At 37.9% G+C, this 19238-nt stretch overlaps 1 long non-coding RNA gene across 1 annotated transcript in view; it reads right to left on the bottom strand.

The window, feature by feature from the left end:
- The window catches only part of LOC129135689 (uncharacterized), a 113239-nt gene extending 96335 nt beyond the window's left edge, over window positions 1–16904 (bottom strand). Inside the window, exons 1-2 of the long non-coding RNA XR_008536693.2 lie at window positions 16721–16904; window positions 13665–13771 (exon numbers count right to left, since the gene is read on the bottom strand). This is a non-coding gene — a long non-coding RNA (uncharacterized LOC129135689). The remainder of the gene's footprint in view (window positions 1–13664; window positions 13772–16720) is intronic.
- Between the last annotated feature and the right edge of the window lie 2334 nt (window positions 16905–19238).

Genomic DNA, 19238 nt, shown 5'->3' with positions numbered 1-19238 from the left:
CCTCCAGCATTTAAAAACTGTTGGTTGATTTCTTTTTAGCTTCTGTGAAATTTGACAAGAAATTTGAAGTTATTTAAATAGATTTTTCTCCACAAGGAATATATCATTTTTTTTCAGGCTTTTTTCAAGGTTTCTCTTTGTCTTTAGTTTTCAGCAGTTTCATTATGATGTCTTTGGGCATGGATTTATTTGTGTTTATTTTGAGTTTTCTGAGGTCCTTGAATCTGTAGGTTTATGTGATTTGGCTAATTTGGGATGTTTCAGCCATTATTTCTTCAAACATAAGGGTGTTTATATACGTTTGTGTACATGTTCATACACACACACACACACACACACACACACACACACATATTGCACTCTTTCTACCTTTCTGGATTTTCAAAGTCATACATATCAGACCTTTTTATGTTGTCCTTCAGCTTCCTGAAGCTATGTTCATTTTTTTTGAAATCATGTTTCTCTGAGTTGTTCATATGAAATAATTTCTATCAATCTATCTTCAAATTCACCAATTCTTCCTCTGTCACTTTCATGGAGCCTTCCAATGAGTTTTTTTTTAATTGAGTTATTGTGTTTTTTAGTTCTAAAGTTACCATAAAATGTCTGTATTTCTTTTATTTCTTTGTTGAGACCTTCTTCCTTTCAATTCATTTAAAGAGATTTGCCCTTACTCATTGGAACATTTTAATAACAGCTGCTTTAGAGTCAGTCAGGTAATTCCAAGATCTGTCATCTCAGTGTTATTGTAGGTTGGATTTCCCATGCAAGTTGAAATTTTCCTAGTTCTTCATATGCTGAGCAATTTTTCATTATATGCTAGACCTACTGAATATTATGAGACTCTAAGTCTTGTTTTTTGTTTTTTTTAATTTTTAGGTCTTGCTTTTTCCTAGCAACCTGGTGTCACTGTTGGCCAAGCTGGTCTCAAACTCCTGGCCGCAAGCAATTCTCCTGCCTTGCCCTCCCAAAGTGCTTGGATTACAAGAATGAGTTACCATGCTCAGTCTCTAAATCTTGTTTTAATTCAATCGAGAATATCAACTATTTTTTAATCAGGCAATAGATCCAGAAGGGTTATGTCCACAAGTTGTGACCAGCTTTCTCTTTTTCATCTTTATTTTAATATCATTTGCATTTTCAAACTCTTCTGAGCACTATTCAGATATATCCTGTATGTTGTGTCACACAATAGCCAGTCTGGAATCTGGGCAATGATATACCAAAATTCACTTTTCAAAGTCTTCGGTACCCTATCTAGGACCAGACATATTCATGTACAATTTGGATTTGAGCCCAGGCATTAATAAATACCACTTATGAGGTTGGTCTCCTGAGGTTTTCCTTCTCTGCCATTTCCCTGGTACTTTTTGGTTACCTGTGGATCCTCTTTCCAATTCTTTATCCAGAAAATGGTAGGTCTAGTCCTTCTTCTCTGTTACATGCTCTTGTGACTGTACCCATGTTGGAGGCCAAGAAGGAATACACAGAAAGAAAAAAGCCCTTTAGGCTCCTTATCTTGGGACCTACTTTCTCGTCCGGAGAGCTTTAGAAACCTGGGGACCCTCAGCTGCTGTCACCGTCACTGCCAGGTGAAGCTCTTCCTGCCTGTGTTGATGTCTACTTCTGAGCTTCCCAAGTCAAAGCTGGGTTCCTCCAGAGGATAAACATGGTAAACTCACTCCTGGTTTTGTTTTATTTTCAGGTCTGGTCTTTCTCAGTCCATCTGCTACAATTTACTTTTCAGAGTCCTTGAAAATATAATTCATGTGTTTTGTCCAGGTTTGATAGTTGTATTCAGTAGGACAGACAGGGCACAGTATGTTTACTCTATCTTATTCAAAGCTGGAACCTCACTAAAGCTTTTTGAACAGGGTAAATACCATAATAAATGTAGTAATTAAGAAGGAGAAATCTTGTTGTGTGTAAGTTGTCTTTGACTGAAGAGAAAAAGACTGAAGAGAGACAAATAAATTTTAGCCTTTTGTTGTTAACTTCACCCATGATAAGCTTCTACTTGCCATTTTTCTATAAAAATAATTACAAATTAGATAGTCAGCTTCTACATAACGAAGTTATCCATAAGTAAAATGATTTTTAACATTCGGAAATTAATTTGGCATGTTACACATCATCAGATGTCAGAAATTTTTTCAAATAATCATTTATGTAGATACCAAAATAATATAAGAACATCAACAGTAAGAAGGGAATTCAATTTTTAAGGCTCCTATTTTTAATCAATTTTTTTTGCATTCATCTTCTATCACTGAGTATTTCCTAAATAAAGCTCAGCAATACTGAAGGCTCAGAAGAATTTTAGTGCTAAAATAATCCATCTCTGAAAAAAAATCTTGGTACTTTAAGCCTAAACTTTAATATTTAGTTCTGAAATTTAGGCGCATATATATATATATATGCCTAAATTTCATATATATATATATATATATATGCCTAAATTTCTGAACTAAATTTATATGTGTGTGTGTATATACATATATACATACATATATATACATACATGTATATATGTGTATATATGCATATATACATATACACACACACACACAACCAGACAAACACGTTTTTAAAAGCCTACCAAATGAAATTAATCTTTTGTTTCCAACCTGACAAAGGACATAACATATAATGACTAACAGCAAGAAAAACAGCGGGCATTGTGCATACAGCCAATGTCTGCTTCAATTGCACATTCATATTCCAGGCTTACCTAAGTCATGAGTTGGCAACATTTGACTTTTCAAAACACAATAATGTGCTTTGACTTTCACTAAATAAAAGTTATTTTTGAATTCAGATTAATCAATTCCTTGAGTAGCTGTTTATGACAATTTAAATTAAAATACACATAGGCAAATGGTTGCTCAGGTAATCAACTAGGATCTAGAACTTCTAAGGAAGGTCATTTGTAAAATCTTTAGGCTCTTTTTTGGAATTTATTGGTATTATGAGAATGATGACAGAGGTTCTTTAAAGTTGCTTTCTTCCCAGACCAGAATCCCTTTATTGTGAACTCTGAGGGCAAGGACCAGGTGGTAAGCACTGGAATAAAGTCATGACTAGAAAGAGTCTGTTTTTTGTCTGTTTGTTTTGTTGTTTTTTGGTTTTGAGACAGGATCTGGCTCTGTCACCTAGGCTGGAGTGCAGTGGTGTGATAATGGCTCACTGCAGGCTCAAACTCTTCGGCTCAAGCAATCCTCCCACCTCAGCCCCAAGTAGCTTGGACTACATTCACACACCACCATTCCTGGCTAATTTTTTTTTTTCTATTTTGTAGCGATAAGGTCTTGGTTTATGGCCCAGGCTGGTCTCGAACTCCTGGTCTCAAGCGATCGTCCTGCCTTGGCTTCCAAAAGCACTGGAATAACAGGCATGAACCACCACGCCTAGCATTGACTGAGTCTATTTTTACCCTTGATGAGGAGTTGAGGTTAAGATCCATGCCTGGGCCAGATAAGGTACTCAATAATGTTTGTTAAATTCAATTACTTTCTTAAAAGTTTGTTTAATTTCTGACAAGCCCCCATATTGACAACGTTCATCAGTATAGCCTCTCTTTTCCATCTTTTATCATAAACCCTAGAAATAATAGTAAACACTCACATTTACAATAAGAACTGTGCTCAAAAACAAAACACAAAACAACATCTCTGTGTTTCCATTTTTCCAAGTCTCTGAGAGTTGTGTGCTATAGCATCTGAGAGACTAAGCAAACATACCTAGTAATTTTTCCATTGCCTCCTCCTCTATTGGCCCTATGAATTAAAGCAAAAATCTAATGACAGTTTAAGTTATTTGAGACCAACACTAGAATAACAATCGCAGGCTAACATAGACAAGAGGAAGGAAAGATTAAGCATCTGGTGAATGAATACTATATGTCAACAAATATCCTATTTGTTTTATGTACAGTATCTGATTTATTCCTCATAGTAAGGCCTGTGGATTATTATTAACACAATTCTACAAATAAAAATACTGAGACTTAGACATGATAAAAAGAAATTAAATGAGAAAGCAATTTGTTCACTTTTAGTTTCGTAGCTGCAATTATAACACAAAGCCAAAACAAACATCCCAGAATTTGACGATGCTTTGTGAATATAACCATACAGTTCCAGCTTACTTGTCCGGTCAGTGTTCAATGTAATGACATTGAACATTTTTAGATGTGATTTTTTTTCCTTTTTCTGAGAGGATCCAGATCACTTTTGCAATGCTGCCCAGAACAGAAAAAACAGGCACTTGGACAGAGGTTTCCAGGGACAGCATTCCTCTTTCACGCAAGCAAAATGAATTTGAACAACAGGTGGGGCTAGCTTCCTTTACAAAAGACCGTGGCAGGACACAAATTCTCTCTGCAAGCCTGACTGCTTGGGGGAACACCAAGCCCTCTCACAGCCCCGAGTCTTAGTAACAGCAATACATGCTCCCAAATTTCACATCCTTTCAAAGTCCGTATTGAATCAGAATTTCAAAACTTGGGGGTATATTTTTAAAAACAGAGAACTATACAGGAATAATTGATGGTAAATTTAAACACTTTTTAAATACTTCCTATTTCCTCCAATTCTATTAGAAAGCAAAATGAAACAAAATAAGAAATAAACAGAAACAGTTATTGCCATGATACATACTTTCATATCTCTTGTTCATTCAGTTCTGTTTCTTGCAGTGTCTGCAACAGAAACTCAAACTGAACCCTGAGCCAAGATGGCCAAATAGAAACAGCTCCAGTCTGCAGCTTCCACCAAGAACAAAAAGAGCAAGTAAATTCTGCATCTTCAGTTGAGGTACCCAGGTTCCCTAATTGGGACTGACTAGATGGTTGGCGCAACCCACAGACAGTGAGGAAAAGCAGGGTGGAGCGAGGGCCCACCCGGAGCCTGCGTGCGGCAAAAGGTGCTCCCTCCCTGAACCCAGGAAGCTGGTGAGGAATTGTGCTACCCCGCTCTGAAAAGCACGCTTTTCCCATGGATCTCTGCAACCCGCGCCCTTGTGAGCCCACACCACCAAGGGCCTTGGGTCCAAAACACAGAGCTGTGCAGGCTCACAGCGGCTGCTCAGGTGGGCGACCACTTGGGCAGACACTGAGACATAAGAGTTTTTGCATACTCTAGCTCTGGGAAAACTAAGGAGGCAGGAGATCGGTCCGCTCCCGTGGGAAGGGGGCTGAAGCTAGGGAGCCAAGCGGCCTTGCTCAGCGGCCCTGCTCCCTTGGAACCCTACAAACTGAAACCCACTTTGGAATCCCTGTCAGCCAGGGTAGCAGGTTGGAGACAGCCTAAGAAGACCGAGTTCGGTGGGGGAAGGGGTGGCTACCACCGCTGCTGCTCCAGTCAGCCGTTTTTCCCTGCTGCAGGTGCCAGCGAGACTGGGCAGTTTGGAACGGGAGCAATTCCCCACAGCGCAGCACAGCAGCTGTGACAGTTCCTGGTCAGACTGCTTCTTTAAGCAGGACCTTGACCCATTCCTCCTACCTGCGTGGGGCCTCCCTGTGGGATTTTCAGCATCCCCAGCCAGGGGTTTATGAACAGAACTCTGATCTCCCTGAAAGGAGCCCATAGGAGGAGGGGCGGCCGCGGTATCATGGATCAACAATCTTACTCTTTTCTGCCTGCCAGCTCTGGAGAGTCAGGGCAGCCCTGATGAGGCGGATTCTCCTGAGTGTAGGACACCCTCTCCGCCAAGAGGAAGCCAGGCTGTTTATTTAAGCGGGTCCCTGATCCTGTTCCTCCTGACTCGGTGAGACTTCCCAACAGGGGTCTCCATACACCTCATACAGGAGCACTCTGGCTAGCATCAGGTTGGTGCCCCTCTGGGGGAAAAGGAGCACTCTGCCATCTTTGCTGTTCTGTAGCCTCCACTGGTGATTCCTCCAGGTGTGGGAGGACCCCAGGTGAATAGGGTCTGAAGTGGACCCCCAGCAAATGGCTGCAGCCCTATGTAAGAAGGTCCTGACTGCTAAAAGAAAAACAAACAGAAAGCCAGGACAACAATATCAATTAAAAAGACCCCATAAAAACCTCATCCAAAGGTCAGCAGCCTCAAAGATCAAAGGTAAATAAACCCATGCAGATGAGAAAGAATCAATGCAAAAACACTGAAAACTCAAAAAGCCAGGGTGCCTCTTCTCCTTCAGATGATCATAACATATCTCCAGTAAGGGCCCTGAACTGAGCTGAGGCTGAGATGGATGAATTGACAGAAGTAGGCTTCAGAAGATGGGTAATAACAAACTTCATTGAGCTAAAGAAGTATGTCCTAATCCATTGCAAAGAAGCTAAGAACCATGATAAAATATTACAGGAGCTGTTAACCAAAATCACCAGCTCAGAGAGGACAGAAATGACCTGATGGAGCTGAAAAAACATAACATGAGAACTTCACAATGCAACCACGAGTTTCAATAACTGAATAGACCAAGTGGAAAAAAAGGATATCAGAGCTTGAAGACTATCTTGCTGAAATAAAGCAGGCAGCCAAGATTAGAGAAAAAAGAATGAAAAGGAATGAACAAAACCTCTGTGAACTACGGGATCATGTTAAAAGACTGAACCTACGGCCGACTGGGGTACCTGAAAGAAACAGGAAGAACAGAATCAAGTTGGAAAATATACTTTAGGGTATCACCCAGGAGAACTTCCCCAACCTAGCAAGAAAGGGCAACATTCAAACTCAGGAAATCCAGAGAACCCCAGTAAGATACTCCATGAGAAGAACAACCCAAGACACATAGTCATTAGATTCTTCAATGTCAAAATGAAGAAAAATACGTCAAAGGCAGCCAGAGAAAAAGGCCAGGTCACTTACGGAGAAAAGCCCATCAGACTAACAGCAGACCTCTCAGCAGAAACCCGAAAAGCCAGAAGAGATTGGGGCAATAGTCAACATTCTTGAAGAAAAGAATTTCCAACCTACAATGTCATATCTGGTCAAACTAAGCTTCATAAGTAAAGGATAAATAAAATCCTTTTCAGATAAGCAAATGCTGAGGGAGTTTGTCACCACCAGGCCTGCCTTGCAAGAGTTCCTGAAGGAAGCACTAAATATGGAAGGGAAAACCTGTTACCAGCCACTATAAAAACACACTGGAGTACACAGACTAATGACACCATGAAGCAACTTCATCAAAAAAGTCTGCAAATAACCAGCTAGCATCATAATGACAGGATCAAATTCACACATAACAATATTAACCTTAAATGTAAATGGGCTAAATGCCCCAATTAAAAGAATGGAAAGCTGGATAAAGAGTCAAGATTCATCAGTGTGCTGTATTAAAGAGACCCATCTCACATGTAAAGCTGCACAGAGACCCAAAATAAAGGGATGGAGGAAAATTTACCAAGCAAGTGGAAAACAGAAAAAAGCAGGGGTTGAAATCATAGTTTCTGACAAAACAGACTTTAAACCAACAAAGATCAAAAAAGACAAATAAGGGCAGGCATTACATAATGGTGAAGGGGACAACAAGAAAAGTTAACTATCCTAAATATTTATGCACCCAATACAGGAGCACCCTGATTCATATAACAAGTTCTTTGAGACATACAAAGAGACTTAGACTCCCACACAATAATTGTGGGGATACTTTAACACCCCACTGTCAATATTAGGCAGATCATCAAGACAGAAAATTAACAAAGATAATCAGAACTTGAACTCAGTTCTGGATCAAGTGGACTTGATAGATATCTATAGAACTCTCCACAACAGAATATACATTCTTCTCGGTGCCACATGTCACTTACTCTAAAAATGATCAAATAATTGAAAGTAAATCATTCCTCAGCAAATGCAAAAGAACTGAAATAACAACAAACAGTCTCTTAGACCACAGCACAATCAAATCAGAACTCAAGAAACTCACTCAAAACCACACAACTATGTCGAAATTGAACAACCTGCTCCTGAATGACACCTGGGTAAATAATGAAATTAAGGCAGAAATCAAGAAGTTCTTTGAAATGAGTGAGAACAAACAGACAACATACCAGAATATCTGGGACACAGCTAAAGCAGTGTTAAGAGGGAAATGTATACCACTAAATGCCCACATTGAAAAGCTAGAAAAATCTCAAATTGACATCCTAACATCACAACTAAAGGATCTAGAGAACCAAGAGTAAACAAACCACAAAGCTAGCAGAAGACAAGAAATAACCAAGCTCAGAGCAGAACTGAAGGCAATAAAGACACAAAAAACCTTTAAAAATAGTCAATGAATCCAGGAGCTGTTTTTTTTGAAAAAAAAAAAAATTAAAAATAGACCACTAGCTAGACTAATAAAGAAGAAAAGAGAGAAGATCAAATAGACACAATGAAAAATGATAAAGGGATATCACCACTGACCCCACAGAAATACAAACAACCATCAGAGGATACTATTAACACCTCTATGCAAATAAACTAGAAAATCTAGAAGAAATGAATAAATTCCTGGATACATACACCCTCCCAAGACTGAACCAGTAAGAAGTTGAATTCTTGAGTAGACCAATAACAAGCTCTGAAATTGAGGCAGTAATAAATAGCCTACCAACCAAATAATGCCCAGGAATAGACTGGTCTACAGCTGAATTCTATCAGAGGTACAAAGAGAAGCTGATACACTTTCTTCTGAAACTATTCCAAACAATTGAAAGAGGGACTCCTCCCTAACTCATTTCATGAGGGCAGCATCATCCTGATACCAAACCCGGAAGAGATAACAGCAAAAAAAGAAAACTTCAGGCCAATAACCCTGATGAACATTGATGCAAAAATTTTCAATAAAATACTGGCAAACCGAATCCAGCAGCACATCAAAAAGCTTATCCACCATGATAAAGTTGGCTTAATTGTTGGTATGCAAGGCTTGTTCAACATATGCAAATCAATAAACATAATTCATCACATAAACAGAACCAATGACAAAAACCACATGATTATTTCAATAGAAGCAGAAAAGGCCTTCAACAAAATTCAACATCCCTTCATGTTAAAAACTCTCAATAAACTAGGTTTTGAAGGAACATACCTCAAAATAATAAGAGCCATTTATGACAAACCTACAGCCAATATCATACTGAATAGGCAAAAGCTGGAATCATTCCCCTTGAAAACCGACACAAGACAAGGAAGCCATCTCTCAACACTCCTATTCAACATAGTATTCAAAGTTATGGCCAGAGCAATCAGGCAAGAGAAAGAAATAAGTGGTATTCAAATAGGAAGAAAGGAAGTCAAATTGTCTTTGTCTGTAGATGACATGACCCTATATCTGGAAAACTCCATTGTCTCAGCCCAAAAGCTTCTTAAGCTGAGAGGCAACTTCAGCAAAGTCTCAGGACACAAAATCAATGTGCAAAAGTCACAAGCATTGTATACACCAACAATAACAAGCAGAGAGCCAAATAATGAATATGAACTCCTATTCACAATTGCTATAAAGATAATAAAATATCTAGGAATACAGCTAACAAGGGAAGTGAAGGACCTCTTCAAGGACAACTACAAACCAATGTTCAAGGAAAAAAGAGAGGACACAAACAAATGGAAAAACATTCCATAATCATGGATAGGAAGAATCAATATTGTGAAAACAGCCATAACACCCAAAGTAATTTATAGATTCAATACTATTCCCATTAAAATACAATTGACATTCTTCATAGAATTAGAAGAAACTACTTTAAAATTTATATAAAACTACAAAAAAGCTCATACAGCCAAGACTATCCTAAGCAAAAAGAGGAAACGTGGAGGCATCATGCTATACAACTTCAAACTATATTACAAAGCTACTGTAACCAAAACAGCATGGTACTGGTACAAAAACAGACACATAGACCAATGGAACAGAATAGAGAACTCAGAAATAAGACTGCACATCTCCAGGCATGGTGGTGGGTGCCTGTAGTCCCAGCTACTCGGGAGGCTGAGGCAGGAGAATGGTGTGAACCCGGGAGGTGGAGCTTGCAGTGAGCCAAGATCCTGCCACTGCACTCCAGCCTGGGCGGAAGAGCGAGACTCTGTCTCAAAAAAAAAAAAAAAATAGACTGCACATCCACAACCATCTGATCTTTGACAAACCTGACAAAAACAAGCAATGGGGAAAGGATACCCTACTTAATAAATGGTGCTGGAAGAACTGGCTAGCCATATGCAGAAAATTGAAACTGTACCCCTTCCTTATACCTTACACAAAAATTAACTCAAGATGGAATAAAGACTTACATGTAAACCCCAAAACTATAAAAACCCTAGAAAATCTAGGCAATACCATTTAGGACATGGGCACAAAGATTTCATGACAAAATTGCCAACAGCAGTTGCAACAAAAGCAGAAATTTAAAAATGAGATCTAATTAAACTAAAGAGCTTCTGTACAGCAAAAGAAATTTTCATTAGAGTGAACAGGTAACCTACAGAGTGGGAGAAAATTTTTTCAATCTATCCATCTGATAAAGGTCTAATACCCAGAATCTACAAGGAACTTAAACACATTCACAAGAAAAAAACTAACAATCCAATTGTGGGCAAAGGACATGAACAGACACTTCTCAAAAGAAGATATTCATGGCTGAGTGAGGCAGCTCATGCCTGTAATCCCAGCACTTTGGGAGGCTGAGGCAGGTGGATCACCTGAGGTCAGGAGCTTGAGATCAGCCTAGCTAATATGGTGAAACCCCGTCTCTACTAAAAATACAAAAAAAGTATCTGGGCATAGTGGCAGGTGCCTATAATCCCAGTTACTTCGGAGGCTGAGGCAGGAGAATTGCTTGAAGCTGGAAGGCGGAGGTTGTGGTGAGCAGAGATGGTGCCACTGCACCACTCCAGCCTGAACAACACTGTGAGACTTTGTCTCAAAAAAAGAAAAAAAAAGAAAAGAAAAGAAGACATTCATGCGGCTAACAAACATATGAAAAAAGTTCAACCTCACTGATCACTAGAGAAATGCAAATCAAAACCACAATGAGATACTATCTCATGCCAATTAGAATGGAGATTATTAAAAAGTCAAGAAATGACAAGTGCTGGCAAGTTGGGGAGAAATAGGAATGCTTTTACAATGTTGGTGGGAATGTAAACTAGTTCAATCATTGTGGAAGATGATGTGGTGATATCTAAAACCAGAAATATCATTTGACCCAGCAATCCCATTACTGGGTATATACCCCCCAAGATATAAATCATTTTATTACAAAGATACATGCACGTGTATGTTCACTGCAGCACTAGTCACAATAGCAAAGACATGAAATCCACCCAAATGCCCATCAATGATAGGCTGGATAAAGAAAATGTGCTACATATACACCATGGAATACTATGCAGCCATTAAAAGGAATGAGATCATGTCCTTTGCAGGGACATGGATGGAGCTGGAAGCCATTATCCTCAGCAAACTAATGCAGGAACAGAAAACCAAATACCACACATTCTCACTTATAAGTGGGAGCTGAACAATGAGAACACATGGACACAGGGAGGGGAACAACACACACTGGGGCGTGTCACAGGGGCCAAGAGGAGGGAGATCATCAGGATAAAAAACTAATGTGGGTTGCTGCCTAGTTATAAATGAAAGTCCCACAAAATAGACCACAGAGACTGGCCTGCCATCTTTAGACATGTGGCTACAAAAAGCAGAAAGGGGGAAATAGGCAGTGTGGGAGGTGCAGCTGCCAGTGCGGGGAGGGCAGATGGCACCAGTCACGTGCAGCGAGCTGCAGGGGCCTAACAACAAAGTGAAGAGTAAGTCTGGAGTGACTGTGCAGCTGCTGCCTGCATCATCCCAGGAGAAGCTTCAGTTATACAAAGTCAAAAACTAAAGAATGGGAAAAGGCCACCTACCTACCTTTGGAAAGAGAGATGGGCCTGAGGTCCTGGGGTGGCCTGGGCACAGAGGCTGCTGCCCATGGAGACAGAGCTTGGTGATGGATGGTAGCCACGGTAGCAGAAAGCTTATGACAATGTGATGCTAGCACAAGGGGCCTGTGCCGATGGCCTAACCCCAAACAGACCACGGCACCACCTCCCCAAAGAGACAGCTGCCATCAGGGAACCACTGAAATGACTTGAGAGCCAGAAAGCAGTTCTTGTTGTAGCCTTTAGGGTCTTCTATGATCCTGCTAGAGGGGCAATGCAGTAACACAAAATAACTGGTCCTACCAGATGAGTTGACCTGGGGAAATATCTTTCATTGAGTTGTTAGTATTATATGCTGGCTGTTTATTTATGTCTTGGGGGCTTGCATTTTATTTAAAAATAATTCCCTGACTAGAATTTTGTTTTTTAAAAGGAGGGAAGCTCTCAGCATTTTGTTTGACCCATCTGCCTACCTTTGCTCCATGCTTCTAATCTGAAATGATGCTAAAGCATGGCAGACGTATGCTGGGAACTTATTCCTTTAGTACTGCCAACTCTCATTTGTTTGAGCCACAGACTTTGTGAAGGGGATTAAGCAGAGGCAAAGGGACAAGAATAATTCTGCATATGATCATCCCCAACGGAGTCTCTAAAGGATATGGTTCCCTCTGTAGCTATGTAGTATTCTTTAGTAGGTTAAAAAAAATCATCCTCAGTAGTAAGTGAATATTTTATTTCACATATGAAAGAGGCTGAGGAAAGGGATACAGTTGAAAAGGTGAAAAAGTTGCTAAAAATAAGGTAATTTATACCTTAGAAGCAAAGACAGCATCGGGGTGACTTTAGCATCAGTGTCTGGCCAAAATCTACTCTTTGTCTTCAAGTTTATTCTTAGCTTATGAAGAGCAGAATAGCCATATTCCTATACTGATGGCATTTCTGAGATTCCCAAACCCAAATTGTCATCATATGATTACATAGATCCCCATCCTATCAAATCAACCACATAACATTAACATGCAAGGCTGCCCCTAGGATTCACTGCCACTACAAATGTTAACGTTCACATATGTAGTATGACAGATCTAGAGAATGAAGATCTTCTTATGTGCATTGTATTTTGAAATGTATCAATGAGTCATAGTATAGACATATATTTATTATTCAAACAGTATAAACTATAATAAGTAATGATGATTGTGAAAGCTATTAAGTTATTGTAAAAATATTAAGGACTTTCAATATAAATAAGCAGGCAAATAGTTTAATAGTTATAATGAATACAAAGAGAATGTTTTATATAACTTTAAAAAGAAAAATATTTAGAGTCCAGAGATGTTCATTAAATTTTAAAATGATAATACAAAGCTGAATACCAGATATTAGATTATATCAGAATTTTAAAATTTGTGGCTTTTTTTTTTTACAAACCAGCATTCATAATTTTAAACATAATTATTATTGAGACAAATTCAATTGTTAAGTATTTAATACCATTCAGGTCATGAGGCTTTCAAAATGTTTCTGCTTAGTAATTCTTCACATAGGTAATGTTAAATCGTATTAGGTGTGGGCTTTAGAAGCCTCGATATGAGTCCTAAGTAACAAAGTAAAACCTAACTTAGTACTTAAACAATTTGAAAACTTAAATTAGGAATTTGCCTTTGTAACAAATAGTAAAGTATCAGCCAATCACAGCAGCCTAGCTTCAGTCAATCAACTGTTCAAACCATGTTCAAACAAGGCAAAGGCTGAGCTGTAACCAATCAGCTATCTCTGAATCTCACCTCCAGTTTCTGCACCTCATTTCCATTTTCTGTCCATAAAACATTTCACACCACACTGCAGCCTGGGAGTTCCTCAGAACTGTTTTGGTTCTAACGGCTGCCCGATTCTGGAATTGCAAGTAAAAGCCAATTGAGATCTTTAAATGAAATGTGTTGAAATTTTGTCTTTTAATAATAAGAATATATTAACAATGGCAGAATGTTAACTTTGCAACTCAAAATTTCATTAGTAGGAAAAACCACAAAATTGTGCATAACATTTAAATCATATTTGATCCACACATAATCCAGAATATGGGAAATGCAAAGAAAAATGTGTTAGAGAAAAATGAGGTATGCAAATAATACTTTGTTTTCTTTAATCAAATTTGAAAGCAACAGACTTTGATAGAATGACTTAGAAGACACTTTCCTAAAGTGTGTTAATGAAGGGGAAGGTTTTAACAAAAACCTTGTTAAAATGACTACCCATAGAGATGAATGCCACTTTCAGGAAGTAATGATATTCTTAAATCAGTATACACAAATTATGAATCCTGCTACAAAATTATTTCTGTTCCAGTAAAAAATATTTACTAAAAAACTTTTTCATCACTCATTTCACTATGAATAGGAAGGTTAGTGATGTTATTAAATGTATCAATTGAAAGTGAGTATCTATTTAATACTGCAAATATCTCATGTTCCCCTTTCCACTGCAGGAAGCATCTAGCAATTTATAATCTTGAAAAAATATTCTTCTTGCAGTTTTTGAATGTCTAACTTTTGAAAGTTAGTGAATGAAATCATTAATTAAAATCTATAGTTATTAATTTTAGCTATTATTCCAAAACTTCAACTTCACCAACCCAATATTTATTTTAGCAAGACATTTAACATTCAGTTATTCAGTACACTACTATAAGATGACCTGAATGTTAATTCCAAATGAAATAAAATAATGCAAAACCCTGAAATGGTCTTGGAAAAATACATAAGCAAAGCTCTTATTATACAGATGAGGAAACTAAGTCCAAAATCAAATACTAAATGGCTGAGCTGATGCCATCATTCAGTTCTTTAATATTTCTGTCCTGCCATTTTAACATTAGGTCACATTCATCCTTACAATCAGAAAATTATTTGAAAAATTCTTATAAATATTTTTTCCATTGAACCATAAACCATACATATCAGAAATACCATTTTAATTCTGAGATGCACAGTCCTAGTCCCCTAAAGTTTGCTCATTAGAAGAAAGAAACCACATTCAGGAATAGTGAGGCCAAAAAAACGGTATGGACACAAGTCATTTGCGCAATTTTCTTTCCCTAAACATGAGAGCCATGTTCTTAAAGATTTGGGTGAAAATTAATGAATTAGTAATATAAAAATAGTAGTAAAGAAACTGATTATATTTTTAAAATGTTAGACAAACTATAAACACTAGTTGATTAAGAACCACAATTTAGAAGTCACTGCTCCCCAAAAGTCACGGCAATGAAATAGAGGGAAAAATATATGAAACTTTACCCAAGCAAGAAAAATGTCCTTTGTTTTTTAAGCCACTGTAATTTGTAGCTTTTCTGTTAGTTTAGTTTAGCTGCTCCTACCCTGAATGAAACAGTGGCTTAAGTCTCTTTGAAGAGAGTGAAGATTCAAGAATACACAGCAAATTTGAGAAATTATTCATTTAGAGTATTTCCCAGGGGATTGGACAAAAACCCCTCTCCCACTGCACAGAAAAAATATCTTAGGAGACAGAGAAAAGGCTGCAGAGTATCTAAGACTAGCTCCCTGCCTTCATCACCCAGTATTCCCATAGATTACAGACAAACAGATAATCCATGAAAGTAAATTCAGTTCTCAGACTGTATATTAAGTAAAGAAAACAAACAGTATGGTGAGAAGAGAGTCAAGAGGCCACCTACAATATATCCCACCTAACTTGGCATCTTAGGGACACACAAGCATGAGCAAAAAGAAAAGACAATGCTATGGCAACTATAAAATCCTCCTAGGTTAGGGAAGGAAGGAAGGAAGGAAGGAAATTTATAAAAAACCTACAGATTTAGCAAATTAAAATATAAAAATAGAGACACCCAGCTCAATCTGAACTTCATATAAGCAACAAATAAATTTTAGCATATACATGTCCTAAATATTCCATGAGACATCTTTATACTAAAAAGAAATATTCACTGTTTGGCAAAATTATCACAAGAAACATAAAACTACTACTCAACCCTACTTGAAACTACCCTACTCACAAACTCATGAACCAACCTACTCAAAACTGCTCATTCTAATATAATGTAATATAATAGAGGAATGTAAGTTCACTAAAACAAAATTCAAAGACAAAATAATAGAATAACAGAATTAGATGATAAAGGAGAGTACTGATATAACTGGGAAAAAACTCAAAACAATAGCCTTATGAAACTAATACATAAATTAGAAAAAGAATGGATGCAATTGAAAATTAAGTTACTGATACAGAGAAATGGGGATTAAGATAATTACAGTGAAGGAAGATGAACAGATAAGGAGATAAAAGCAATTAAAGTGAATACTTTAAACAAAAAAATCCAACATAATGTTAACAGATATTCCTGAAGTAGAGAATTTAACAAGTGAAAAGAAATATTTATTCTAAGATCTAATCCAAGAAATTTCCTGAAAAAAAGCTAAGTAAATCTTTAGGTTGAAGGAGCACTCTTTCTAGAAAATGTGGTACAAAACAAACCCTCAATTTCTAGACCTAACTAAGTTAAGCTATTATGTGTTAAGGGTAACTTATTTTTAGGCATCTTGGCACTAAAAAGCCATCGCCTATACGGTAGAAACATTTTTTACTTCAGATTTGTTTTCAGTAAAGTTGACTGCAAGAATAAAATGGAAAATTCTCCACAAATTCAAGGAAAGAAAATGTGAAGGGAGGGTATTATATGCGCCCAAGGTATGATGAAAGTAAAAAAGTAACAAGTAAATATTGTCAAGTAGGAAAATAATTCATAGAAAAAGACCCATGTAAGCCCTTCTTGGGGGAAAAAATAAGCAGAAAACTACTTTACCATAAAATCCAGCCAAAGAGATGAATTCAGCTAAAAACTCAAGAATGGAAAGTAGCCCGAAGACTGAAGAGTTGTGAGCACTGAATCCATTTGATTTTATTACCGGTAGTAGACAGCTGGGAAATGTGGTTACCATAGAGATTGCACAGGCGCCTGTAGTCCCGGCTACTCCGGGGTCTGAGGCAGGAAAATGGCGTGAACCTGGTAGGCGGAGCTTGCAGCGAGCCGAGATCGTGCCGCTGCACTCCAGCCTGGGCGACAGAGCGAAACTCCGTCTCAAAAAAAAAAAAGAAAAAAAGAAAAAAAGATTGTATATGCTCTAAACTTGATAAATGTAAACATAACTGATAAAACTAATAGAAAGTGAAGCAGGGAAAGAGGACCTGAGACCTGTGGCAATATCTTCACTTTTTTTTTTTTTTTTTTTTTAGACGGAGTCTCGCTCTCTCGGCCAGGCTGTAATGCAGCGGCGGGATCTCGGCTCACTGCAAGCTCCGCCTCCTGGGTTCATGCCATTCTCCTGCCTCAGCCCCGAGTAGCTGGGACTACAGGCGCCCGCCACCAGGCCCGGCTAATTTTTTGTATTTTTTTTTACTAGAGACGGGATTTCACCTTGTTAGCCAGGATGGTCTCGATCTCCTGACCTCGTGATCCGCCCGCCTCGGCCTCCCAGAGTGCGGGGATTACAGGCGTGAGCCACTGTGCCTTCACTTTTATGAGAGGGAGTCAATTGAGCTTGATAGGTTAAAATAAAAATTAAAAAAAAGAATCGACTTCCATGTTTTTCAAGTTAACTTTGGATCTTTTAGAAAAATATACGTCTTAAGGAGAAAATAAAACATTTATTTGAGGTCAATAGTTCCTCTAAAAGCGAAATTTCAGTTTTATCCTTCTGTTAAATTAAAATATCAATTATACTATGATCTTACTGTCTGCCTACATCGATGCATGTCTATATATCCATCTATCCATCAGTTCATCCATCTTGCCATTATTTGATCCAGAAATGTACAAAGAAATATATCATAGAATTTTATGTATCTAATGGTAATTGTGAGTCTTTCTCTGTGGTTTGACACTTTTTTTTTCTTACTAGTTTGATGCATTGTTTTAATTGTTTTTAGCAAAACAACATAATGAGTTTTTCAAAAGAAAAAATGTAAGCAAGCAAAAATGACCAAATGGTAAGTCAGATTAATTCTGAAAATAGGAATGTAGATTAATTACATTTTAACCTATATATTTCAGCATGTTTAATATTTACAAAGTAAGATGCTCCCTTGATCTCACCAGAGAAATATAAAATGAAAAGTGACAGATCTGTCTCCTCCAACATCCCATTCCCATTCTTCAGAAGTAACCACTGTTAATTGTGTACTCTTCCTTCTAGAAATTTTATTTGTATGTATTAATATATACATAGACATAGATACAGATATATCTTTTTTATATAATCAGGATCAAACACTTCTCAAATTCTTTCTAAACAGGTTAAAAAACAGTATATAAACTGAATTAATTTGCTTACTGTTCTTTATTTTCTCTATACTTTTGGGATCATTTTCACTCACAGGTTCAATGAAATGGTGGAAAGTTCCTTTTGATCTGTAGGAGATAATACATAATTAAAGAATATTTTACTTCTTATTCTTTTGTGACTGGCTTTCCATTCAGATTTTCAGTTCTTTCTTGATTTCATGTTTCTGAATTTTTGATTCCAGCTTTCTGGCTCCCACAGGAGTCTCAGAGATGCCAATTTACTATGGTGGCTGGTAAAGATGAAAAATCAAGCTTGAGGTCATTTTTATTTAATAAATCTCCATTGGCTCCCAAGGCTATTTCCCAGCCATCTTCCAAAATATACATAGTGTTATGTAACATTAGTTCCACTCACGATAACTCCATGCCAGAGCACATTAGAACACAGCCAAACACTGTAGCCTTGCTTCCTTCCTCTGCCCTTCCGCTCCCCTTTGCATGCTATGTGGTTTCCCACTCTGTCCACCACTCAAAACTTAGAACTGTAGTTCCAAGGCTTGGGCTCATTTTCATCTGTTTTCTTGAATTCAAAGGCTCACTTTGCAACTTTCCACTCACTTCCCTTTAATACAGCAGTGATGCTCTTACAGTTTTGCAGAGGAACAAAGTATAAGGCTCTAACTCTCCCGATTCAAGACATGTATGTAATGGAAGTTTTCAACTGGAATCAAATTACTGTATTAGGCAGGATCACAGAATGTAACAGGAACTTCCTGAGAAACTGCTTGGAAACCACAGTTTAGGCAGGGCAATGAAGCCCAGGATTGCTCCCAAAAAGGACCTGAAAGACCCATTGATAAGAGGCAGCAGCCAGTGTAACCTCTTGGCTGCATAATGTTAAGTGCTCTCTTCTGCCTCCTGCTAGGAGTTACTTTTCTATGTTTGGGATCCAAACTAACCCAGCGGCATTCCAACGCAAGCAGGGAAACAGGTGAATGTCAAATCAGTGCTGGCTGCAAGGTCACTCCCTCACAGCTCA

This window comes from Pan troglodytes, chromosome 7 (genome assembly GCF_028858775.2).
Source record: "Pan troglodytes isolate AG18354 chromosome 7, NHGRI_mPanTro3-v2.0_pri, whole genome shotgun sequence".
Lineage (NCBI taxonomy): Eukaryota > Metazoa > Chordata > Mammalia > Primates > Hominidae > Pan > Pan troglodytes.
The sequence above is the reverse complement of the archived record's forward strand: the minus strand, read 5'-3'. Positions and strand labels throughout refer to the sequence as shown.